The following is a 25116-nucleotide window of genomic DNA, read 5'->3' on the forward strand; positions in this document are numbered from 1 at the left end:
GAGCCCCCAAAAATAAAGTCTGACACTGTTTCCACTGTTTCCCCATCTATTTCCCATGAAGTGATCGGACAAGATGCCATGATCTTAGTTTTCTGAACGTCGAGCTTTAATCCAACTTTTTCACTCTCCTCTTTCACTTTCATCAAGAGGCTCCTTAGTTCTTCTTCACTTTCTGCCATAAGGGTGGTGTCATCTGCATATCTGAGGTTATTGATATTTCTCCCAGCAGTCTTGATTCCAGCTTGTGTTTCTTCCAGCCCAGCGTTTCTCATGATGTACTCTGCATAGAAGTTAAATAAGCAGGGTGACAGTATACAGCCTTGACGTACTCCTTTTCCTATTTGGAACCAGTCCGTTGTTCCATGTCCAGTTGGAACTGTTGCTTCCTGACCTGCGTACAGGTTTCTCAAGAGACAGGTCAGATGGTCTGGTATTCCCATCTCTTGAAGAATTTTCCACAGTTTATTGTGATCCACACAGCCAAAGGCTTTGGCATAGTCAATAAAGCAGAAATAGATGTTTTTCTGGAACTCTCTTGCTTTTTCGATGATCCAGCAGATATTGGCAATTTGATCTCTGGTTTCTCTGCCTTTTCTAAAACCAGCTTGAACATCTGGAAGTTCACGGTTCACGTATTGCTGAAGCCTGGCTTGGAGAATTTTGAGCATTACTTTACTAGCATGTGAGATGAGTGCAATTGTGCGGTAGTTTGAGCATTCTTTGCCATTGCCTTTCTTTGGGATTGGAACGAAAACTGACCTTTTCCAGTCCTGTGGCCACTGCTGAGTTTTCCAAATTTGCTGGCATATCGAGTGCAGCACTTTCACAGCATCATCTTTCAGAATTTGAAATAGCTCAACTGGAATTCCATCACCTCCACTAGCTTTGTTCGTAGTGATGCTTTGTAAGGCCCACCTGACTTCACATTCCAGGATTTCTGGCTCTAGGTGAGTGATCACACCATCCTGATTACCTGGGTCATGAAGATCTTTTTTGTACAGTTCTTCTGTGTATTCTTGCCACCTCTTCTTAATATCTTCTGCTTCTGTTAGGTCCATACCATTTCTGTCCTTTATCGAGCCTGTCTTTGCATGAAATGTTCCTTTGGCATCTCTAATTCTCTTTTATATGTATTAGATAGTAATTTGAGTATCTGTTAGCCAAAGTCCCTTGCTGACTCAGTTTCCAAAGTTCTGTTATGTTTGCTTTGCTCTTTATTCTTCCCCAGTCATTTTGGATTATTTGAGTCAATGAAAAACTAACCTTTCTGGGACTAAAGTGCACACTTTTCAAAAGAGATATTTGTAGAACAAATTGCGGAGCAGGAGTAAGAAAGGAAGAGTGAATCACTACTTAAAAATTCTATTCCTCACTTGGTACTGGACCCTTTTCCATTGGGGATAAAAATGTACAACTTAAACAATACAGGTTTTTTCCCTCAAAAACATGAATGACTGAAGTATAACATTGTAAGTATTATACTGAATACTTTCGTTACTTAGATCATTATTTAAGTGTTCTTTTTTTTAAGAATAAGAATAAAGAATTACACTGTGATCTTATTTTTGACAATTAAACTGTTGCTCATAACAGTTTAACCATTCTGAGACTGGTGCATAACGATTTCTGGCTATGTAAGGGTCGTATTTTTATATTCAGCCAAGTAACCCACTAATTAAAATGAAAAGAAATCAGTGAGTGATAGTTTGCTTCAAGTGTTCACACGAATGTCACCTTTTCTCTCTTTTAGTGAGACATTCTCTAAATAAATGTTCAGTAAGGCAATATTAATGGGAAAGAAAAGAAAAATGATAAATCAAGAGAGGGTTCTGCTTAAAGAATACATTGTAAGTTACCTGCATAAGTACTTTAATACATACTAGAATGTGGTGAATATGTCCCCGAGTATGATGGAACTTTAGAGAAGGGAGAAATTACTGTCATGTACAGCAATCTGGTATGACTTGATGGTTGATTTGGCATCTGTGCTACACCTTGACAGATGGTTTAGTTTGGGATTGAGGAGATGCCGTCACTGGAAGAGTTTAGATAAAGCCACTGAGATGCAGAGACTGAGTACATGTTCAGGGAAAACTAGGTAATTTATTTTGATTGGAACATAAGTATGTGAGAAAAAACCGTGGGAGATAATTTTGCAAAGACAGTTTGAAGCCAGATGGCATAATATGTTGAATGCTGGCTATTGCGTTGTGATTTTATTTTGTTGGTAATTTGTGATTCACAGAGTATTTTTTAAAAGACATTGTTAAGAGCAGTGCTATGCTTTACAAAGTTTACAGAATAGATTATCTAGATAAGCACTAAGGCTGATTTGCTGGGGGCTTTTGGATTTTTTTTTTTTTGACCATGTGGCATGTGGGATCTTAGTTGCTTGACCAGGGATTGAACCCACATCTCAAGCATTAGAAGCATGGAATCTTAACCACTGGAGCACCAGGAAAGTCCCTAGGCTGGGTATTTCTAGTACCATTGAGAGTCTAAGATTCTAAAATCTTAGATCACTAGGCTCAGGAAGATTTAGATAGTGCTGTTTTACTTAATGACTGATCGAGAAAGTTCATCCACCAAGCTATTTCTACTTTTGTGCTGTAATATTTGATGTCAAATTAATATTTTTTTGTTTTCCTTTATTTAAAGAAAGGTTTTAATATTTTTTTAAGGAATTAACTAAAATATATAATTAATGCCTTCTAGATTACTAGAATAAACTGCAATGTGAAATATTAAAGCTTTCTAGTGCATTACAATAATTATAAAATATCATATCATTTGAACATAAATTTGTGTTAAATTTGCTTCAGATATAACATTTTTTCTCAGTATAGTTACAAGTCAGTACACCTTCAGGATATCTCTGCTAATCTCAGATTAAGGAATTGGAATCACACTACAGACTAATTTAGTGTTTCATATGAGACTATTAGTTTTATTTCATTTTTAAATAAAGCCATACTCATAAAGAGCTTCATTTTATTTGTCATATGCATTATTTATTGAATTAATTGAGTCATGTAATTGATACTAATTTAGATAAATACTAAAAATGTAAACTAAGTAAACTCAATAATTTGCCACATGAGTGCTCGTGGACTAAAAAATGACTAAAGAAGTAGCAAAATCTAGTTGTAACTGGTAGTCCATTAGTGGGAACTAAATCAGTTCTTAGTGACACGTAATCTTGTTATATTGCAATAGCTAGTGGATAATTTTTATAAAAGCCAAAAGTCTGTAACATCTTAATTATGCATTTTATTTAGGAAATAACATTAAACCTGTATAAAAACCTGTAGCATAGAAATTTTGGAAACTGAGAGTGATCAGGCTTTGTAATTCTTAGAAAGTGATGAGATTTTCCATTTTAATGATTAGCAGTTTTGCATCTGTGAAGTTGCAGTTACTATGGTATACTTCACCTTTGGTATCTTTTCAGTTGAGATGTTAATATGTGGGAGCAATACAGGACTGGATAATGGATTAGATACAAGAGGTTAAAAAAATAGAGTTAAACTGACTTCCTCGATTTTGGCTAGTCTAACAGAATGGCTTAGTGGCTGCCGTCTTGGTCAGCTAAGGCTGCTAATCAAAGTACCATAGACTAGGTGGCTTATAAAAAATAGAAATTTAGTTCTCACAGTTCTGGAGCCTGAAAGTCTTAAGATCAGAGTGCCAGCATGATCAGGTTCTGATGAGGGTCCTCATCTAGATTGCAAACTGCTGCTGTCTTCTTGTATCCTCATATGGCAGAAAAAGGACAAAAGAGCTCTCTGGGGTTTCTATTATAAGGGCGCTAATCCTGTTCATGATCCAGTTATCTGCCAAAGGCCCCACCTCTGTTAGGGTAGGATTTCAGCATATAAGTTTGAGGAGGATACCACATTCAGTCCCTAACAGCTGCTATTTACAGAGATAGTGTGGAGTGTATAAGAAAAAACAGGGCTGAGAGATACAAATCTCAGTTTGGCCTTATACGGTTTTGAAATACTGCTTATCCAACTAGGTAGAGATGGCAAGAGTGCCATTGTATGTTGAGATGTGTAAGTCTGTGAAGGGGAAATTTATTTTGGGAGTTATTAGTATGCAAATTGCCAGTTGAAAACATAGAATTAAACTAGAGTGCTCAAGAAGACTGAAAAGAGGAGAAATTGGTGTCCTAGGATTAAGGCATGGGGTATTTAATCACTTACTGGCCTGGTAAGGGAGGTTGATCTTTGAAACAAGATTAAGGAAAGGCATCCAAAAAGTATAAAAACATTCATAAGAGGGACTATCACAGTAACTAAGGGAGCTACTAAGATTAAAAGTGCTACTGAGATTTAGATAAGGATTAGTTAATGATAATAATGTTTAACATTTATTGAATGAGTATTGTTTGCCTGGTACTAAGTACTTTACCTGGATTTATTCATTAGTTTTCAGTAATACCATGAGATGAATAGTACTGTCTTCATTTACAGATGAGGGAAACGAGGCTGAGAGAAAGTAAGAAACATACTCAAATTAAGACTGTTAGTAAATGGTGCATATGGGATTAGAACCTAGGTGATGTGAGTCCAGAGATTGAACACTTAGCCTGTATGCTCTATTCTATCCAAAGGGTCTGAAGAAATACCCACTGAATTTTTCTTTATTATGAAGAACAAACAGGGATTTATCAATGCAGAAAATGCTGAAGGCTGTTGAAGATGTGCTTTCTTCTACATACGCGTTTGAGGTTCTTTTGAATGATAAAATGAAGTAATATTGACTTCACTAGAGCCTACAAGTTGGAGGAGTCATGTAAAGGTCCTGAGTGACAGGAGAGAAAATAAGTGATAATGTACATGAAATTTTGGTTGGTTTTGACATTGCGTTAAAAAAAAAAAAATGACATTTCAGTTTTGCTTTAAGAGTATTAAAAGTCCAATCTCTAGCTCCACTCGAGTTGCATAAGCCAAGCATATCAAAGAGTGTCATTTTCAGCTGCCCCGTGGATTGATTGATATTGGCTTCCTTGGTATAAAACTCAGTTTTTAAAAATTTGGAACTTTAACTCTATTAAAATGGTAGAAAAATCTCTTCTAAATCTGCTGCCTTGCTTTCTTGTGGAAGCTTAATTCTTTTCCACTGCCCTGATCTGTAGAAATTATTGTGTTATTGAAGGGGACCTCTGGCCTTCCTACCTGTTACCCTCTCATTCTTCTGGAATGCTATGACATATTGAAACAGGAGCATGTGCTCAAGTGTACCACGGCAGATTTAGTTGTGGATTCTGTCTGAAGAGTTTAAGTGAGGACTACTCCACACACAGTTAGGAATTTCCCTCTTATTTGAATTAAGTCAAGTGTGTTCACATTTGGACATCATTTATTCCTTCTTGTACTAGATATCTCTAAGACCACCTTCTAAGACCATTTCTTAGAAGAATTCCCAGAAACCAGAAAAGCTATTCAACTCACACATACAAGGTTTATTATGGCAAAGCATAGAGATTAAAATCAGGAAAGGGAAAAGGTGCTTACAAAGAAATTCAGGAGACACTAGGCATAAACTTCCAGTTATTCTCATTCCTGTGGAGTTCTGCTTGATTCTTCAAGCAATGATGTGTGACAGCACATACGAAATGTTAACAATCTTGATCTATTGGCATGGAGCAGGTCATCTCCATCACTGACCTTAGCTACTCAGTCTTTAAGCCTCCATGGAGATCAAACTGAGTCAGTACACCTCAGAGCTCCAGTCATACACAGACATTCACCACAAACAACACTGTTAGCGTCAATATCTGATATGGCCCAATGTATCAGATATACAAAGATACTCTCACCAGGCAGGATATTCCAGAGGCTCAGAGGTTACATCCCAGGAGCTGGACAGGGGCCAGTCTGAAAGACCATAGGCAAGTGTAGGTTTGGGCAGTCCAGGTCTTGCAGTTAACCATGACTGCACAGTATATACATATATGTCTAGTATTTTTGTCCTATATAGTTCCTAAGTGTTTTTTTAATATATGAAAATGATTTCCAGCTATGTGTTTATTTTTCTATTTTATAAAACACTTGTTTCAATTCTAGTAACTTTGTTGTTCAGCTTTGCCTATAAATATCTGTAATCATAACTATTTACACATCAACAAAATAATTATCTTTGAGTATTTTCTGATATTGTTAGGCCTTATTTCTTATTTTTGTCTGGTTAAATTGATTTGAACCTCTGGGAAGGCTTTTAGATCACTGGGGTGATAATTTTCTCACTGATTACTAAAAATGAGAAAATAGACAACCCTTTAGCATATGCAAAAATTTAACATAAGAGAAAACAGAATATACATTTTTATGAGTTAAATAGTTATTGTGATCAGTTATATGTTAGAAATTGAAAAATGTGACGAGTTCTTATGCAGTTCTATTTCACTAATTCAAAAAATAAAAAAGTAATATATTCTAGGAAAAAATTATAAAGTGCTTCAGAAATGAGAAGAAAAATTAATGCAACATGATAAGTACTGAATAATATAAGACAGTAGACAAACTAGAAAACACTAACAAAGACATGGCAATAAAAATTAAGTGCAAATAATAGATTAATTATGCATTTGTGTTTTGCTTTTCTCACTGTTCAGTTAGCAATTTTTTTGTGCCCCTTTAAGAAACAACCCCAAATATCAGTCCAAGTTAAAACTGACACTTCCGTACACTCCAAGGGAGAAAATATGACTCCATCAATCATGTCTCCATCCTCCTGGCCAAAGTGCTTGGTCTAGGGGTGAGTCCATAATCCCCATTAGGTTGATGGGAGGTCTTTTTATTGACATTGATGGAAAGATGGGTTTTTTCCCTGCTGCATTTGGTAGAGTTGGACAGGATACGTCAAGAGCAGAGGCTCACAAGCTTACTGCACAGTAAATCCCAAGGGGAATTTTTAATACACCTGTTACCCAGGTCACAACCTATATCAAGTAAATCAGAGTTTCTGGTTTATAAAATCTGTGCTTCACTTGTATTTACAGACTCCCCAGAGAATTCTAATTGGCAGTCAGTGTTAGAAAACCTGTGGTCCAGAGAATAGTGATTCTCTACCTTTGTTGTGGATCCGAATCCTGGTGACCTGAATAAATCCCAAATTGTTTGGCCGGACTACACCATTTGAGTTTCTTTTTCATTAGGTGGGCTGGGTGGGACTGGGAATTTGTAGTTCTCTTAATTGCCTAGGTGATGCTGATTCTAAGACCAGACTGAATGATGCTTTGCTTCTCAAGAGAGAAAAAATTGAAAGTTAAGAAAAGGACAGAAATCTCAGGTAATTGAAATGCACAGGTAGATCTGGATGGTGGACCTCATGAGAACTTGAATTTCTTAGAAGGTTACAGTTTATGTCACTGTGGCTTTTTACTGGCCACATTTTGAGACTGACATTTGGTCAGTATAACTAATCATGATATCTACTGTGTTGTATGCTAATGTTTAGAAGTTTCATCTCAAGGTATTCAAATATTTCTAGTCTAACAATAAAGAAACAGGATCAGAATTAAACGGTTTACTTGAAGCCCTTGGACAAATAAGTGGCAGTCACTACTGCTTTGTGGTACCTTCAGGCATCTCTGCACACCTCTTGAGGAAGATGGAAAAATGTACCAGGTGTGCCAGCAATTAAAGTGTGGGGAGTGAAGGTGCCATGAGTCAGACAGCTTGAACACCTGCATGGCTCTGGATGTTGAAAGCCATAACTCCAGATTCCAAAGGCCAAAGCCATTCATGCCAGGCAGCCTGTTCTAAAGGTAGGTGCTCCTTCATCTTGCCAAGTTCAGTTCAGTTCAGTTCAGTCACTCAGTCGTGTCCGACTCTTTGTGACCCCATGAATCGCAGCACGCCAGGCCTCCCTGTCCATCACTAACTCCCTGAGTCCACCCAAACCCATGTCCATCAAGTTGGTGATGCCATCCAACCATCTCATCCTCTGTTGTCCCCTTCTCCTCCTGCCCCCAATCCTTCCCAGCATTAGGATCTTTTCCAATGAGTCAACTCTTCCCATGAGGAGGCCAAAGTATTGGAGTTTCAGCTTCAACATCAGTCCTTCCAGTGAACACCCTGGACTGATCTCCTTTAGGATGGACTGGTTGGATCTCCTTGCAGTCCAAGGGACTCTCAAGAGTCTTCTCCAACACCACAGCTCAGAAGCATCAACTCTTTGGCGCTCAGCTTTCTTCACCATCCAACTCTCACATCCATGCATGACCACTGGAAAAACCATAGCCTTGACTAGACGGACCTTTGTTGGCAAAGCAATGTCTCTGCTTTTTTATATGCTGTCTAGGTTGGTCATCACTTTTATTCCAAGGAGTAAGCGTCTTTTAATTTCGTGGCTGCAATCACCATCTGCAGTGATTTTGGAGCCCCCCAAAATAAAGTCTGACACTGTTTCCACTGTTTCCCCATCTATTTCCCATGAAGTGATGGGACCAGATGCCATGATCTTAGTTTTCTGAACGTTGAGCTTTAATATCTTGCCAAGGACCTGACCAAAAGTGGTCCTGCAGTCATTTGCTTACCTCTCAACCCGGAGACATATAAGAGATGAGGTGGAAAAGGTGGAAAGAGTATTGCTAGGGGCTTGTTCAAGGCAACAGTGTTCTCCCTCCACATGGTGAAGGGAGAGTCTGCTTTCCCCTTGTTTCACACCAAGCGCAGGTGGCTGCAGAAAGTCCACCCCCAGGGAAGCCAGCTTGGTAGTAAACTCATTGCAGATACAATGAGTGACCTTTGAACTTTTACAGTAAAGAAACTCCAAGAGAAAATCCACTAATCCAAAGATCCCTCCATGAAATTTAGGATCCCTACTTGAATTTCAGGAGATTTTTATTTGAATTATTAAACTTTTCTCTGAGTACAAGCAGAAGGTTACCACCCTAAAAACAGCTGAAGGAAGTCATACATGTGCTGTTTTCTGTATGGACACTTAAGGCTCATGGAGTGGTGGGACGAAGTAATATTGGCTGTTCTGCAGTGTCCAAAATGTCAGCGGTCGAGACAGGTTTCTCTCAGATCAAAAGAGCATAGTAAGTGTTATATGGACTTTTGATTAATTCTCAAACATCGTGATATGATATGTCGGGAGAGTGTGTAATTTCCTTGGTTCTGTCTCGCCACAACAAAGATGTGAAATGGTGGACCAGTGTTACAGCTCTGTTACAGCTCATAGTTTCATTGGGCAAACAAAGGATAGTACACCCTCCAGGCATGAGAGTGGGCCAACCCTAGAGGCGAGGCCTCAATCTTGGCTTCCTCTTTTTTGTCTCCTCCCCCCTGAGCCTGCCCTGTGCAAATTGGGCTAGCCAAGAAGGGGGTGTGTTTGTTTCACCTGAAGTTTTTACTCCAGTCCATGGATTTTCTTTTGTTCCATTTTTTTGGTCTTTTCCCTTTCTTTGTCTTTTAGCCACTGCCATTTTGGACTCCTTTTTCCTATTCTAACTACCTAACAGTAACAATCATGATCAAACAAAAGACTGTTACCACATAGAAGGCTGTTGAAAACCTCAGATAGCTGGACACCCCTCCCCAACCCTTCTACCATTCAGTTCAGTTCAGTTGCTCAGTCATGTCTGACTCTTTGTGACCCCATGGACTGCAGCACGCCAGGCCTCCCTGTCCATCACCAACTCCCAGAGTTTACTCAAACTCGTGTACATTGAGTTAGTGATGCCAGTCAACCATCTCATTCTCTGTTGTCCCCTCTCCTTCCGCCTTCAGTCTTTCCCAGCATCAGGGTCTTTTCAAATGAGTCAGTTCTTCGCATCAGGTGGCCAAAGTATTGGAGTTTCTACCTTCTACCCTTAGAATTTCTGATTGAAAAGATCTGAAGTTGAGGCTGAGGATTTGCACTTCTAAAGACTGCATAGATAATGTTGATGCTGTTGATCTGGAGCCCACATTCTGAGAACCACTGGTTGAACATTAAGGGCTACTACTTGAAGTGAGATCATCTGAGAATAAAACCAACAGAGGTAATAAGGGAATTTAGAGAGTCCTGGTGATGGAATCCGAGCACTTAGATCAGGAATGCTAGAATAGCAGGGGTTCTCACCATATGTTTACTTTTTATTTAAGTTACATAATTGAATTTCAAGTGAAAGCATCCAAAGCAAAACAGAATTCTAAATTAAAGTTGCATTAGAGGTTGCATTACTACTGAGTCTCCAGCTCCATACAGAGGTCAAACTGACACAGCAAGACCCAAAGCCTCAGGCAAACAAAAACAGACATTCCCATTGTTATTATAAGCTATCTGGTATGACCCAAAGCCTCAGGTGTATGCAGGCACTCTTATTAGGCAGGAGAATCAGAGGACTCAGAGTTTTTGTGCAAGAAACTGGGCCAAGGGTAGTCCTAAAGAGCTTTGGCATGTGGGGACTTTAGGCAAACCAGGAATGCTGGGTTGGGACCTGTTACAGCCCAGTTTGTAAATTCTTTTTATTTTATGTATGGCGTCCTTTATCCTATATAATTTATTCAACAGTTTTGTTATGAATGAAAATGTTTTCTAAAACTGTAAAGTATTAATTTTGCCTCCTTATAAAATATTTATACTAATTGTACTAAAGTTTGGTTGTCTGGTTGTGTTCACAAATAATTAAAATCATAATTATTTACATGTATACAAAAATCTATCCAGATTACTTTCTAACATTGCTAAGCTTTAATTCTTAGTTCGTCTGCTGAAATCCATTTGAATTTGTGAGGAAGCTTTTAAATATTAGGGGTGATAATATTTGCATTGTGAACTTAAACGAGAAAATAAGGAAGCCTTCAGCCTGTTCAACAAACTTAACATGAGAGAAAGAGAATAAGCATTTATATAAATTTAAAAAGTAGAATAACAGTAATATGCAAGATATTTGAAAATGTAACTTTTTGCAATTCTGTATCATTAATTTAAAAAAATAATATTTTTCTAGAAAAAAAGGAACTTAGCTTTTGCTTCATGATTCAGAACTAAAGATGAATGTAGCCATGATAAGTCAGGTTTATCCTCTGAAAACACAAACAAAATAAAGACAGTTAGGCAAGCTAGAAGATACTAACAGAAACATGACAATAAGCATTCTTATCAAGTTGTTATTTAATGAGAAACTTACTGTTGATTCCTGTTTATTATATTATTTATATAATAAATAATATTAATTATTTATATTAATAAATCCTCTTTGAGAACCATTCAGCCTGATTTTCAGGACAGGTTGTTTAGGAGTTGACAGTACCCCATATGCTATAAATGAGAATGCAGAGGGTCCATCAGGCAATCTTCTGTCCCCCAAGCCAAAGACCTTTGAGTTGGGTTGAGCACATAGCCATGTTAGGGCAATAAGAGGTCTTTTCCTGAGATTCCTAGGAAGATAAAGTCTCTTCCCATGTTACTCACTAAAGTTGTACAGGATAGGCCTAAGGTTGTGGTTCCCAAACTAACCGCACATGTTAATGTCCAGGTAAAAGGTTAAAACACCTGTCAGTGAGGGCATACCACACCTCAAATTCATGAGAAATTCCAGTTGTAAAAACCACGTATCAGTTGTTCTAAAAGAATCCACAGAGAATTCATGGTTATACATTATATTGAAGACAAGTCGTCAAGGAAATAGGTTTCTCATAATTTGCATGCATTGGAATTGATGAAGTGTTTGTTATTATTAATAAAATCCACATTGAATTGACCATACTCTCCCCTCAGACTCTGTACCTATATAGGTCTGGGTGAATGGGGTTGAGAATTGAAGTATTTACCACGTGCCCAGATATTACCGCTCTAAGGGCCATATTTTGAGAAGCACTGCTCCACTCTTAAGGGAAAGATTGAATATGCCACTTAAAAAATTTCACTGCTAATGATGAGAGTGTAGCATAAAAGGTTTTTTCCTTTGGTTTCAAAGGATAGAATTTTAGGCTACTGAGGTTTTCCAGATAGGCTTGCACATATGGGCCACCTGGGAATTAGATTGCCAAAACAATGGCACGTTATGCCAATGCTGATGTTTTCGGGAGCACATTTTTAGAACTACTCAGGAAAATTAAATACTCTCCTTTGAATATTTTACTTTATTTAAAATTTCTTTTATTTATTTATTTTCACGGCAACTGATGTTCATTGCTGTGCTCTGACTTGCTCTAATTGCGACATTTGGGGCCACTTTTCCTTTCACTGCACAGTCTTCTCACTGAGGTGGCTTCTCCTTCTTGCAGAACACAGGATATAGGGCTCACAGGCTACAATAATTGAGAAAGAGAGGGTCAGGAGTTCTGGCTCTTGGGCCCTAGAACTGGGGCTGAGTACTTGTGACTCAGAGGTTGAGTTGCTTTCCATCATGTAGTATCTTCGAAGATCAAGATTGGAACTCATGTCTTCTGACTGGCAGGCTGATTGTTTACCACTCAGCCACAGGGGAAGCCAGCAATTGATTTTTGAAACAATATCTGAGGGACTGCGATTCCTGATCATAGAAAAAACTTTTGATTCTACAGAATACTTTCCTCAAACCTTGGCACTCAGGGGACGCACTGGAGTGCTTGTGGAAATGCCTGTGGGTGTACAAGGCCCCAACAGAGTTTCTGAGGAGGCAGTCTCCGAACCATGGGTGAGAATGTGCACCACTACGAGGTGGCCACCTCTTGCTGAGGAGGAGACCGCGCGCTTTGAAAACACCTCCTCTGCTCTAGAGTCGAGGTCTACATTTGCCAGAGGAAAAAGTTGCGCTGTGTTTCTAATCAGAGGGTACTGAAAATGTTTATTGAAAGAAACAAAAGTGGTCAACTTTTACGGTGCCTTTACAGATGTGTGTGTGTGTGTGTGTGTGTGTGTGTGGACTCTCTTGGAATTTGTCATGTGAAGGACTTCTGTTTATGTGACTCCTCCTTACAGAGGATACATTTGAGGATACCAACAGTGTTTCCTCACCCTCTGTTGAGTACTGGACACTGAGTCTGACATGTGTTTAAACAAGTCGTGAAGGCAAGTATCTGTTATTTTCCAGGAGTTACAGTACAACTGTTTTTGTTTTTCTCGTAGAATTTCAGTTTTGATGCCTGAGGAAGGTACGGAATTGAGACGCATCTAGCAATAGAGAGGAAGCAGGGAAGCCTGGCGTGCTGCAGTCCAGGGGGTCTCACAGAGTCTGACACGACTGGGCGGCTGGACGGGAGGAGACGTATCAAAGCTGATGACCAGATGGAAGCAACTGTCTCCAGACACCAGATAGAGACTTTGAAGGCTTGGCATAACACTTGGATATGGCTGAACCTAAGCCGGGCCTGGGGGAGCCCGATGCGGAGAGAGTTCGCACCTGTTGGGGATCTTGGCCTATGCCCGTGTGGGCAGCTCTATGCGTCTTCTCTGTGGCCAGCCTGAGCCTCGGCGGTATGCAGCCACTACTGCTCCGTGGCAGCTGGAGGTACGTCTCTTTTCCTCTTGGGAAGACTGTACCCGCACCAAGCGTGCCGGCCATGAAGCCTGTGGCCAGAGCAGTTGCCGACGGGGCGACACGCCCCGCAGTATTCACAGGGTTTTGAACACTGCAAGCAAGAGCTCCGCTGGCTCATCGCTGAGGTGGAGGCCAGACTCCCTCCCGCTCTAAAGCCAGGTGCTCCTTTCTGTTGCCTAAGACCAGCCTGTGAAAGGGGTCTCAGGTTGTGGCTACGGCTTGTTGCGGGCAGCCATGTTCCACAGCCGCCTGGGACGGGGAGAGGGCCTGCCTGTTCCGTGTTGTGAGTTCAGCACGAGAGGCTTCAGAAAGTTTGCCCGCAAAGAGGCCAGCTCAGCCGTCCCCTCGCTGCTGACACACTTGACTGGCCTCGGGAGCTTTGGAGGCCGCCCAACTCCCCCCGGGACGTTCACTGGTCCCAGGATCCCTGGTCTCCTGCGGGCTCGACTCCCCCGGGGGATCATCCTTCCTTCAGAGTTTCTCTCTGAGAAAATGTGACTTGCAGAATCCAGGGACAGAGGATCCCGGTGCGCCAGGGCCCTCGCTTATTGCAGCGAGTCAGAGAGGACTTGGCAACTAAGCAACCAGCAGAAACCCTTGCTTCCTTTGGAAACCTGGCTCAGTGATTAGAGCCACTGAAATCCCCAGGCCATGGGGGAAACTTCTCCCGAGAAGACCCAGGGAGTGACCTCTCACCCTGTGCGGACAAGTCGCTCTGAGAAAGATGACTAGTCCGGAGGCTTGTTTGGAAAGTGGCCTCATCCCTGGCCCTAGCGAGTTGGGTTTTTTTCAGTTGCACAGTCGTGTCCGACTGTCTGCATCCCGCTTCGTGTGGCCATGGGAGTTTCCTGGCAGGAGTCCTGGTGTGGGTTGCCAGTTCCTTCTCCAGGGGATCTTTCCCCACCCAGGGATTGAACCTGTGTCTCCTGCGTTGCTGGAGGATTCTTCACCGTCCCAGTGGCCAGGGTCCTTCATGAATGTTTTCTCTGAGAACAAGCAGGAGGTGGCAACCCCAGAGGCAGCAGAAGGAGGCCCCGGGCTTGGGCGTGTCTGCCTGGCCAGGCGAGGCTCCCCGAGTGCTCTGAAGAAGTCCTGTGGGTTGGTTGAGGGTCTGAGAAGACACGCCGCTGTGGAAGACCCTCTGGATTTCCCCACACCCCAGTAAGTGTTCCCTGGCGTGGAGTGTGGCTGCTCTTGACCCGAGGGTGTGCTTTGTGATTGGGGACATGGGGGCGTGGGGCCCGGCTGTCCCCCCTGAGTCCGAGAGGCCGTGTGTCTTGGTTGTGCATGCTCCGTCGGGCCGAGGTGGTGCTAGAGCTGCTCCTTGGAGGAGCGCGTGGGGAGAAGCAGGGAGGCAGGCTGGAAGGCCGCCACCGGAAGGGGCCCCTATGAGGAGCACGTCCGCCTGGGCGGGTGCTCGGTCAGCTTACTGGGCTGGGCTTGCCTTTTCACAGTATCCCCGTACACCGCCGCGGTTTCTTGTATGCGTGTGACGTAGACAGTGCTTACCCGATCTCACCTCCGTCAACGTTGGTTTGCCAAAGACCCCTTGGGAAACTTAAGAGAGTCCGGAGCCGTGAGGCTGCTGTCTAGTTACCCCAGTCGGACCCATCTCACCCATTTTCAAACACTGAACGGAAACGAATTCCAGTTGCCTTCTCAAGGTGAGCAGTAGAATTTTAGCGTCAGTTGCCTTCCTACGTACGTGTTGAGGACAAGGTGTGTCACGCCCATAGTGATCTGACTCATCTGCGGACAGCCCGCCTCACCAAACAGCACGGGGGAGATGGGAAGGCTCCGGAAGTCGTTCTTCGATCTTCCCTCCCGTCCACCGGGCTTTGGGACAGACGGAGGACGCAGTCAGGTTATTTTTCCGTGGGGTCGGTTTCTGAGAATCTGGGAAGTCAAGGTCTTGCTCATGCCCTCTGCTGAAGATGCTGGGACGATGTTCTCGAGCCAGATCCGCTGGTTTCCCACACGTCACCCTCAGCGTATTAGAAACCCCCCCCCCCGGTCTCCCTGTATCATATTGCCTTGTATGGATCGATTCTCCTGGAGTGAACAGGTGTGTTCCCGTGCCATTTACAAGATGTCCCAAGGTTTCCTGTTTCCTGATAGTATTATGGACAAGGTGTGAAGGCAGTACTTGCCTCAAACCTTGGCGCTCAGGGTAAGCCCCGCTGTGCTTGGGGCAGTGCAGCATGGGTGCCCCGCCACGCCCTCAGAGTGTCTGAGGAGCTAGTCTGCGTATCACGGGTGAGAATGTGCACCACTACGAGGTGGCCACCTCTTGCCAAGGAGGAGACCGCGCGCTTTGAAAACACCTTCTCTGCTCTAGAGTCGAGTCTACCTTTGCCAGAGGAAAACGTTGCTGTGTTTCTAATCAGAGGGTACTGAAAATGTTTATTGAAGTAAACAAAAGTGGTCAACTTCTTTCAGAATATACAGGGAGTGACCTTTCACCCTGTTCAGACAAGCCGCTCTTCCAGAAAGATAACTTGTACAGAGGCTTGTTTGGAAAGGTGGCCTCATCCCTGGCACTATCGAGTTAGTTGGTTTGTCGCGAATTTTAGGATTCTTAGAGTTTGACAATGCCTTTTTCAAGGTTACCATGTTTTCTGGCCCCATGGTCTTGGGAGATCGTCTGCTTTTTCTGTGTTTCAAGCCCAGTGCCAGAAGCTTCAGATAATTTGCCCCAAAAAAGGACAGTTGAGCAAGTGGCTCTTCTAGAAAGTAACATTCATTCTAACAATGTACTTTTCACATTCATTTCTTTTTTCTCTCTCTCTCTTTTTTTATACATCAATTAAAAAATTTATTTTATTTTTTATTTATTTTAATTGGAGGCTAATTACTTTACAATATTGTAGTGGTTTTGCCATACACTGGCATGACTCCACCATGAGTGTACATGTGTTCCCCATCCTGAACTCTCCTCCCACCTCCCTCCCCTTCCCATCCCTCTCGGTTATCCCAGTGCACCTGCCCTGACCCCCTTTGTCTCAAGCATCGAATCTGGACTGGCGATCTGTTTCACATATTCTAATATACATGTTTCATTGCTGTTCTCTCAAATTATCCCACCCTCGCCTTCTCCCACAGAGTCCAAAAGTCTGTTCTTTATATATATGTCTTCTTTTGCTGTCTCACATGTAGGATCATTGTTACCATCTTTCTAAATTCCATATATATGCATTAATATACTGTATTGGTATTTTTCTTTCTGGCTTACTTCACTCTGTATAATAGGCTCCAGTTTCATCCACCTCATTAGAACTGATTCAAGTGTATTCTTTTTAATGGCTGAGTAATATTCCATTGTGTATATGTACCACAGCTTTCTTATCCATATGTCGGTTGATGGATATCTAGGTTGCTTCCATGTCCTGGCTATTATAAGTGCTGCAATGAACATTGGGGTACACGTGTCTCTTTCAGTTCTGGTTTCCTCGGTGTGTATGCCCAGCAGTGGGATTGCTGGGTCTTATGGCAGTTGTATATCCAGTTTTTTAAGGAATCTCCACACTGTTCTCCATAGTGGGTGTACTAGTTTGCATGCCCACCAACAGTGTAAGAGGGTTCCCTTTTCTCCAAACCCTCTCCAGCATTTATTGTTTGTAGACTTTTGGATAGCAGCCATTCTGACCAGTGTGAGATGGTACCTCATTGTGGTTTTGATTTGCATTTCTCTGATAATGAGTGATGTTGAGCATCTTTTTACATGTTTGTTAGCCATCTCTATGTCTTCTTTTACCATTGTATCAATTCTTTGTATTCTAATGTTTCAGTTTGCAGTGCCTACTGATACGTAGTCATGATTATCAATATACCCACAAGATAGATAATCTTGAGTATTTTCTACTGTTTATATGTCTCAATACCTGTTGTTGTCTACTTCAGTTTATTTCAACTTCTAAGAATACTGTTAAATATTTAGTGATAATTTTTATATTGGTAACATATGTGAGAATATACTCGAGACTTCAGCATGTATAACAAATTTAACCTGACAGAAAATGGAGTAAGTTTTTGTATGAATTACAAAATTATTGTGAGCAGAATATATGAGAAGTGGAGAAAACTATGATAAGTCCTTATGCATTTCTATATTGATAATTCAGAAGACAAATATTTTTCTAGGAGAAGTTTGGATTTTACTTTGCAAACAAAAAGAAAAGATGAATTCAACCAGGATAATCATTGAAAGAACAAACTGAACAAGGTAGAAAATACTGACAAGACCTTTGTCAATAAAAATTCCTTCCAAACATTTATTTAATATCATACTTGTTGTTTTCTATTAGCACTACCCTGTCCCCAAATTTTTGATTCTACTTTTAGGAACCACTCACCATTAATTTCATTCTAAGTTATTTTAATGGAGTTCAACCTACCCCACACACTAAGGGTGAGAATGCAATGGCTCCATTGATAATCCTTTATCCCCCTTCCCAAAATATTTGAAGTAGAGGTGAGCACATAGCCCATCTGGAGTCAGTGTGAGGTTTTTTCTTGAGATTTCTGAAGAGATGAGGTCTTCTTCTGCTCCCTTTGCTAAAGTCAGGCTGCATAGGCTAGAGCGGAGTTTCTCATACTTCCTCTGTATTAGAATTGTCAAAGTAGCATTGAAAATTTTTGTTTCCCAGTTCCTCCCTCATTTCAAAGTGATCACAGTCTCTGGTTGTAAAAACAGTGCTTCAGGTGTTTTCAAAGAATCACCTGGGGATTCCATTTAGTAGAAAATTTAGAAAGCCAGTGATCCAGGGAAGAGTGTTCTCAAACTTGGGCAGACATTCAGTCCCTCGCAGGTTTGTTAAATTGGCTTGATTGGCTCAATCTCAACCTGTGAATTTGTTTAGGTAGGTTTTCTCTAGGTTAGATTAAGAATTTGCATCTCCACCCACCATTTAGCTGAGGCTGATCAAGGATCACAGTTTGAGAATAATTGCTCTATGGCAAGATTTGGGTATGCCATTGAGAAGGGTGCTCTACTTTTGAAAAGAGAGAAGTATGAAAAAATATGTTTTTAGGCTACAATTTTCAGGTTACTGATCCCTACTGGATTGTCTGATTGGGTGGAACCCCTGAGAATATGCTTTCTAAGAAGATTCCAGGCCATGGCACTGCTGGTTTCAGGATCACCTCTTGAGAACTACTGCTCTTGCCCATCATCTTGAGGCTGCAATTTGTTTAATATAACTAATAAGAACTACTATGTTATATGCCAAGAGTTATACTAAGGTTTGTGCCTGGTATCTCATTTCAGTTCACTTGCATGGAGAACGTTGAAGTATCTCATCACCAAAAATATAGTGGCGATCAGAATTAAACTACCTTCTGAAGCCTCCAGGCTAAGAGGTGGCAGAGCTCAGATTGGAACCTAGAAAAGCAGGACCCCAAATCTGTGCTCTTAAGCACAAAGAGGAGGAGGTTTCACACCAGATGAAGGTGCCTACTCCGTGTCCTTCTTGGCAGGTAAACTCTTTCTTGTTGGTAAGTCGCAGGCCACAGCAGTGTGTAGCCACTACTGTTTGTGGTTTCCCTAGGCCCACTTCCTCACCTCTTAGAGAGGATGTATCTACCCATATTGCCTATAGGTAAAGGTGGTATGAGTGAAGATATTGGGAGCCAAACATATCCCTGAAAACCTGCATTGAACTAGATGCTGAAAGCAGCAGTTTTTCTTCCATGAGTTTGTTGGAGATGCCAAAGTCTGAATCCATACCTCCCAAGTACCCCTATATTTAAAGTGAGTGGCAGGTGATCTTGCAAAAGAACTGGGCCAAAACTGGTTCTGCAGGCATTAATCCATCACTCAACTAAGCAGTATAAAAGAGTTGAGGTGAAAGATGGTGCAAAGACTTGCCACCCTGACAAGGCATTTTCTCCACACACATTAGAGGAGAAAGATTGCTTTCCTAATGTTTCAGGCCAAGTGCAGGGAACCTCAGAAATCTTGCCCCCATCCAGGCCAGCTCAGCAGTAAACTCATTACAGACACAGTGAGTGGTCTTCAAACCTCTAAAAGAAAACAGACTCCCCGAGAAAGTCTGCTCATCCCAAGATAGCCGTTTGGTTCCTTGGTCCAAGATATGACCAGAGATGATCTATTGTTAAAAGTATTCTCTGAAAATAACAAGGAGCTCACAAGGCAAAAGAAAGCTGAAATAACTAACATTTGTGGCTGTTTCTGCATGCACACTTTAGGTTCCCAGAATGATACTGGCTGCGCTGGAGGCTCTGAAACTTCAGTGGTCAACAGAGGATCCTCTTGTGTCAAAAAGCACAGTAAGTGTTATCCCACATGCAGTCATGGGGGCTCTCAAGTGTTGGCATGCAATATAATCACCGGGGAGGTTGTTCAAACTTAGCTGCTGGACACCTCCTCTGTCCCCAGAGTTTCTGACTTAGTCCATGTGGAGTGGCGTCTTGGATTTTTTATTTCTAACAAGTAGCATAGATGATGTTGGTGCTGTGGTTTGAGGAACCACTGGTTTAACATCTAGGGCTACTATTCGAAGGAAGGTATTCTGGGAGTTAAGCCAACATGGATAAATTGGGACCCTAGATATTCTTGATGATGTGGTCTGAGTGCCTACTGTCAAGAGTGCCAGAATAGCAGAAATCTCACCATTTTTCTTTTAATTTAAATGAAATAAAATAATTCAATTTCAATGAAAGCATCCAAAGCAAAGTAGAATTTTAAATGATAACTAGTTTAAATGTGTATATTCATTTAGCTAAATTGAATTTGTCATTTAGTTAATAAATTGATCCTACAACCAAAAGAATACCTCCCAAATCTGTAATGAGTTGCAATTACAGAGTCCCTTAGGAACTGCTGTAATTTTGTTTTGTGAAAAAAAAAATGTTGGAAATACTGCAGACTACGGCAAAATTAAGTTTCAAAATTTTGCAGAAGAAAAATGACTTTGCCTATTCAAAACGATTCTTAGAATTAAGAATTATATGATTCTTAGTGAATCATATAATTAATTCCTCAAAGCCAATATTTATCAGTGGTATATTCATTAATTTGCAAGGAAGAGTTAAAGTAAATTGATTTAATTAAAGTACTATATTTGAAGGCTAAAATATTTAAAGATTTTTAAAATATGAAATAGCATTTGAATAATAAGTTAAAATAGACTCATATTTACATAATATGTTGTACATTTTATCATGGTGAAATTATTTCTGAATGTATGTAGTATTCAAAATAGTGTTTTTCATCTTCATATTCTGAAATAATGGACACAGCATTATTTTTAAAACCATTTTTGGTATACCTTTATATTTGGTCAATGGCTTTAGGAAACTATAACTTTGCAATGTAGGCCTTTGCAAATTGACCATTCATTTAATGACTCATTTGGAAAATTCACTTTAGGTAGGTTGGTTTTTAGTAAATTGAGCTAAAGATGGACTCTTAGACATCATTAGCTTTAACTGCTCAGAATTATTTCTGTTGTTTTGGAGAACTGCTTGCAGCTTTCCTTTGGAGAATTGCCCTTCCTACACAACTGGAATTGATGAAGTTCATGTGAAATTAATTCTTTCCTCAGCTACACTGAGTCTGTATAAACTAAGCTAATAAAAGGGTATGATATTCAAGTAAACAATGAATGGATTGACATTTGCTTCATTGATTAACAAGCTCTATATTTTTTTTAAAAAATGTTGGAATTCTGACTCTATTAATATAGTAGAAAAATCACTTCTAAATCTGTTGCTTTACTCTCTTTCAGAATATGGATTCTTCTTTGCTACTGACCTGTGCTGTAGACATTCCAGTGCTTTCAGGGAAGTCACAGCGAATTCACTTCATTTTCCCACCAGTGATGTGTGCAAACATGTGTAATTTTAGTGAAGATAATCCCATCCCCAGCTCCACTGTGGTTACATAAACCAAACTGGTCAAAACAAGCACATGTTCTTATTGGCTTTGTTGATATATAACCTTGTTTTCTTTGGAATCCTAACTCTATAATTACAGTCCCTAAAATCTTCCTGCAATACAGGAGCCTTGGGTTCAATCCTTGGATCAGGAAGATCCCCTGGAGAAGGAAATGGCAACCAACTCCAGTATTCTTGCCTGGAGAATTCTATGGATGCAGGAGCCTGGTGGGCTATAGACCATGGAGTTGTAAGTCAGGCACAATTTAGCGACTAAATGACAACAAAATCTTGTTTTCTTTGGAATCCTAACTATAATTACAGTCAGTAAAATCCCCCTGCAATGCAGGAGATGTGGGTTGGATCCCTAGTTTGGGAAGATCCCCTGGACAAAGAAATGGAAACCCACCTCAGTATTCTTGCATGGGAAATTCCATGGATGCAGGAGCCTGGTGGGCTACAGTCCATGGGGCTACAAAGAGTCAGACATGACTTAGTGACTAAACAGCAGTAAAACTTTGTTTTCTTTGGAATCCTAACTCTATAATTTACAGTCACTATATGACAAGTAAACCAGCTATCTTGCTTTCTGCTGGCAGGTTGATAACCCTACTACTGCTCTCATCAGTGATACTTCTGCTGTTGTTTTTCTTATGTGGCATAATGAAACAAATATGGGGTCAAGGTACCCTAGCATAATGCCTTTGGTCAAAGATTTGGCCAGATCTTTGTTCAGGGCTCTAGGTGACTAGGGGATGTAGGCAAGATCCCTTCCAACATCCAGTCAGCAATTCATATGTGTGTGTTGGTTAAAAAATATTTTAGGGGGACTTCCCTGGTGGTCCAGTGGCTTAGACTTCATATTCTCAATGCAGTGGGCCCAGATGTGATTCCTGGTCAGGGAACTGGATCCTACATGCCACAACTAAGAGTTCACATGGGGCAACTAAAACATGGCACAGCCAAGTAAATAAATGTAAAAAAAAATATATATATATATATATATATTTATTTGGACATATTCTGAACCCATCAGAAACCTGGAACAAATAAAATATTATATTTGATATATTGTTATTTGTGTTTTCTATTTTATATACATAGCATAATTTTGACTGATAAAATCTTTAATATCAATAAAACTAATTTGAATCACTTATGTGGTTTTGTGACTGTACAATCACAAACTACTATTTACATTAGCAAATTCTGTTTTATGTAAAACTGAATTTACAAGTGATTTAAAAAGTTGATATATTGGATTTAATAAAATTAAAATATTTCAAAGATACCGTCAAGAAAGTGGAAAGAAAACTCACAGACTGGAAGAAAATGCTATCCATAATCCACACTTTTAATTTGTTTTTTCCATTCATAAAAGGTATGTTAACCTGGGTTGTTATGGACTGAATTGTATCCCCACAAAATTCACATGTTGAAGACCTCACCTTCAAGGTGACTGTTATTTGGAGACAGGGCTTTTAAGGAGATAATTAAGGTTAAATGAGATCATAAGGGTGGGGCCATGATCTAATAGGATCATTGTTCTTAAAAGATGATGATGAGATGCCAAAGATCTTTCTCTCTCCACATGTGCACAGAGGAAATTTCATGTGAAGAGATAATGAGAAGGAAGACGTCTGCAAGCCAGGAAGAGATGCTTGACCAGAGACCAACCCTGCTGGCTCCTAGATTTTGGACTTCCAGCCTCCAGAACTGTGAGAAAATAAATTTCTCTAATTTACCTTGTCTGTCCTATTTTGTTATGGCAGCCTGAGCAAACTATGCATGGGACAGTGCTTGATACCAGCTGACAAAAATCGAAAGTCATCAATAGCCCACCCCAACACTAGACAATCTATAAATGAATGTTTTAAATTCTTGTGAATTTTTCCTGCTACATAGATTTTTTGCTCCATCATGCTAGTACTTCCATAGTAAAGGCCACTTTTACTCCTCTGCCTTACTAAGATATTGACATCTGCTCTTCTCCACCGATCTTACCATTAATTCACCCAAGTAAGCCAAACACATTTCTCACACTGTAGTTTTAGTCATCCATTTTAAATGAAAATCTGATCGCATCAATACACTATTTCCAAGTTATAGACCAGTTTAGATTTATTATCTGCCTTTTTTCAACTCTCTAAATATATCTGCACCATCGCCTTATGGTGCTTATGTTTATTAAATGAAACAAGTACAGAATTCAAATAAACAATTGTTAATGCTATAAGGAGCGCTGCTAAGATATGCAGAATATAAATCAGAATAGCTATGGAATTTCAGAGCTAAACAGTTTCAATAAAAAAAAGCTCAAGATGTTCATACACAGTATGTGAAAAGAAGAGTGTCTAGATTTTTTTTTTTCTGTAACCTTCAGGCAGAATATGTTTCTTAGTTATATCCACATCGCTGGCTTCTCAGATGTCTATCTCAATAAAGGCTCTTATTAATAAAGATTAAGGAGCTGACATTTCCACTAGGAAAACACCCAGAAAAGTCAAGAGTATAGCTAAGAAAGGAGTAAAAAGGCTGACTCCATCCTTCACAAAAGAATGAAGACTTGTTCTCCCTAGACTCATAACTTCAACAAGTTGATCTTCATGAATACATATTTTTTCAATTCCTATATTCCCATTTTAGTGTTTTGACATTTCTTTCACTTAGATTTGACTTTAATTACAGTTATGGTTCTCTCTCCTCAGATAATAACCCCTGGGTGAGTGGGACTGTTGGTGTTCAGTTGCTCAATCATGTCTGACTCTGTGACCCCATGGACTGCAGCACACCAGGCTTCCCTATCCTTCACTGTCTCCCGGAGTTTGCTCAAAACCATGTCCATCGAGTCGGTGATGCCATCAAAGCATCTCATCCTCCGTTGTCTCCTCCTCCTGCCTTCATGTTCCCTTGCATCCGAGTCCTTTCCAGTGAGCCGGCTCTTCACATCAGGTGGCCAGAGTATTGGAGCTTCAGCTTCAGCATCAGTCCTTCCAGTGAATATTCAGGGTTGATTTCCTTGAGGATTGACTGGTTTGATATCCTTGCTGTCGAAGGGACTCTCAAAAGTCATTTTCTTGCACCACAGTTTGAAAGCATCAGTTCTTTGGCTCAGCCTTTTTTACGGTTCAACTCTCACATCTGCACATGACTACTGGAAAAACCATAGCTTTGACTATATGGACCTTTGTCAGCAAAGTGATATCTCTGCTTTCTAGTACACTGTCTAGGTTTGTCATAGCTTTTCTTCCAAGGAGCAAGCATCTTTTAATATCATGGCTGCAGTCACCATCTGCAGTGATTTTGGAGTCTAGGAAAGGGTGTGTGGGACTAGTGGTACTTAATCTCTTCCTTTAGAGTTCAACACTTAATAGATGGTTATTGCATGTTTACTGAATAAAAATCACAGTGACATTTTTGACCATTTGCATTACATCACAAGTAAAGATTTATGTTTCAGTCACCATGGACATCGTTTTTGTGAAATGGTCTAACAGATAATTTTTACCATGTCTAAAACAGACAAGTGATTAGTATCTAAATTATTTAGGAAACAGCTACAAATATAAACACATAATCTCTAATAGATAAGTGAACAATTTACAAAACAGGAAATCCAAAATGTGAAAATAGCATTGGTAGAGTTGCTCAAAGTACACAATTCATCCCCCAAATGTTAATTGAAACAACAGTGAGTTAATCAGAATTCGTAATAATAACAAATTGGAAGTGTTTAAACAGCTAGAAAATGCCAGGTT

The 25116-nt window shown here is 40.3% G+C and overlaps 1 long non-coding RNA gene across 1 annotated transcript in view; it reads left to right on the top strand.

Annotated features, from left to right (window-relative positions):
- LOC145535763 (uncharacterized) overlaps nucleotides 1–24822 on the top strand; it is a 186093-nt gene extending 161271 nt beyond the window's left edge. The window contains exons 5-11 of the long non-coding RNA XR_014075492.1: nucleotides 13051–14623; nucleotides 14917–15126; nucleotides 18729–18937; nucleotides 19670–19750; nucleotides 21211–21608; nucleotides 22960–23076; nucleotides 24067–24822. This is a non-coding gene — a long non-coding RNA (uncharacterized LOC145535763). The remainder of the gene's footprint in view (nucleotides 1–13050; nucleotides 14624–14916; nucleotides 15127–18728; nucleotides 18938–19669; nucleotides 19751–21210; nucleotides 21609–22959; nucleotides 23077–24066) is intronic.
- The last annotated feature ends 294 nt before the right edge of the window (nucleotides 24823–25116 follow it).

The sequence above is a fragment of the Giraffa tippelskirchi genome, chromosome X, assembly GCF_054371585.1.
Source record: "Giraffa tippelskirchi isolate mGirTip1 chromosome X, T2T-mGirTip1v1.2.pri, whole genome shotgun sequence".
Lineage (NCBI taxonomy): Eukaryota > Metazoa > Chordata > Mammalia > Artiodactyla > Giraffidae > Giraffa > Giraffa tippelskirchi.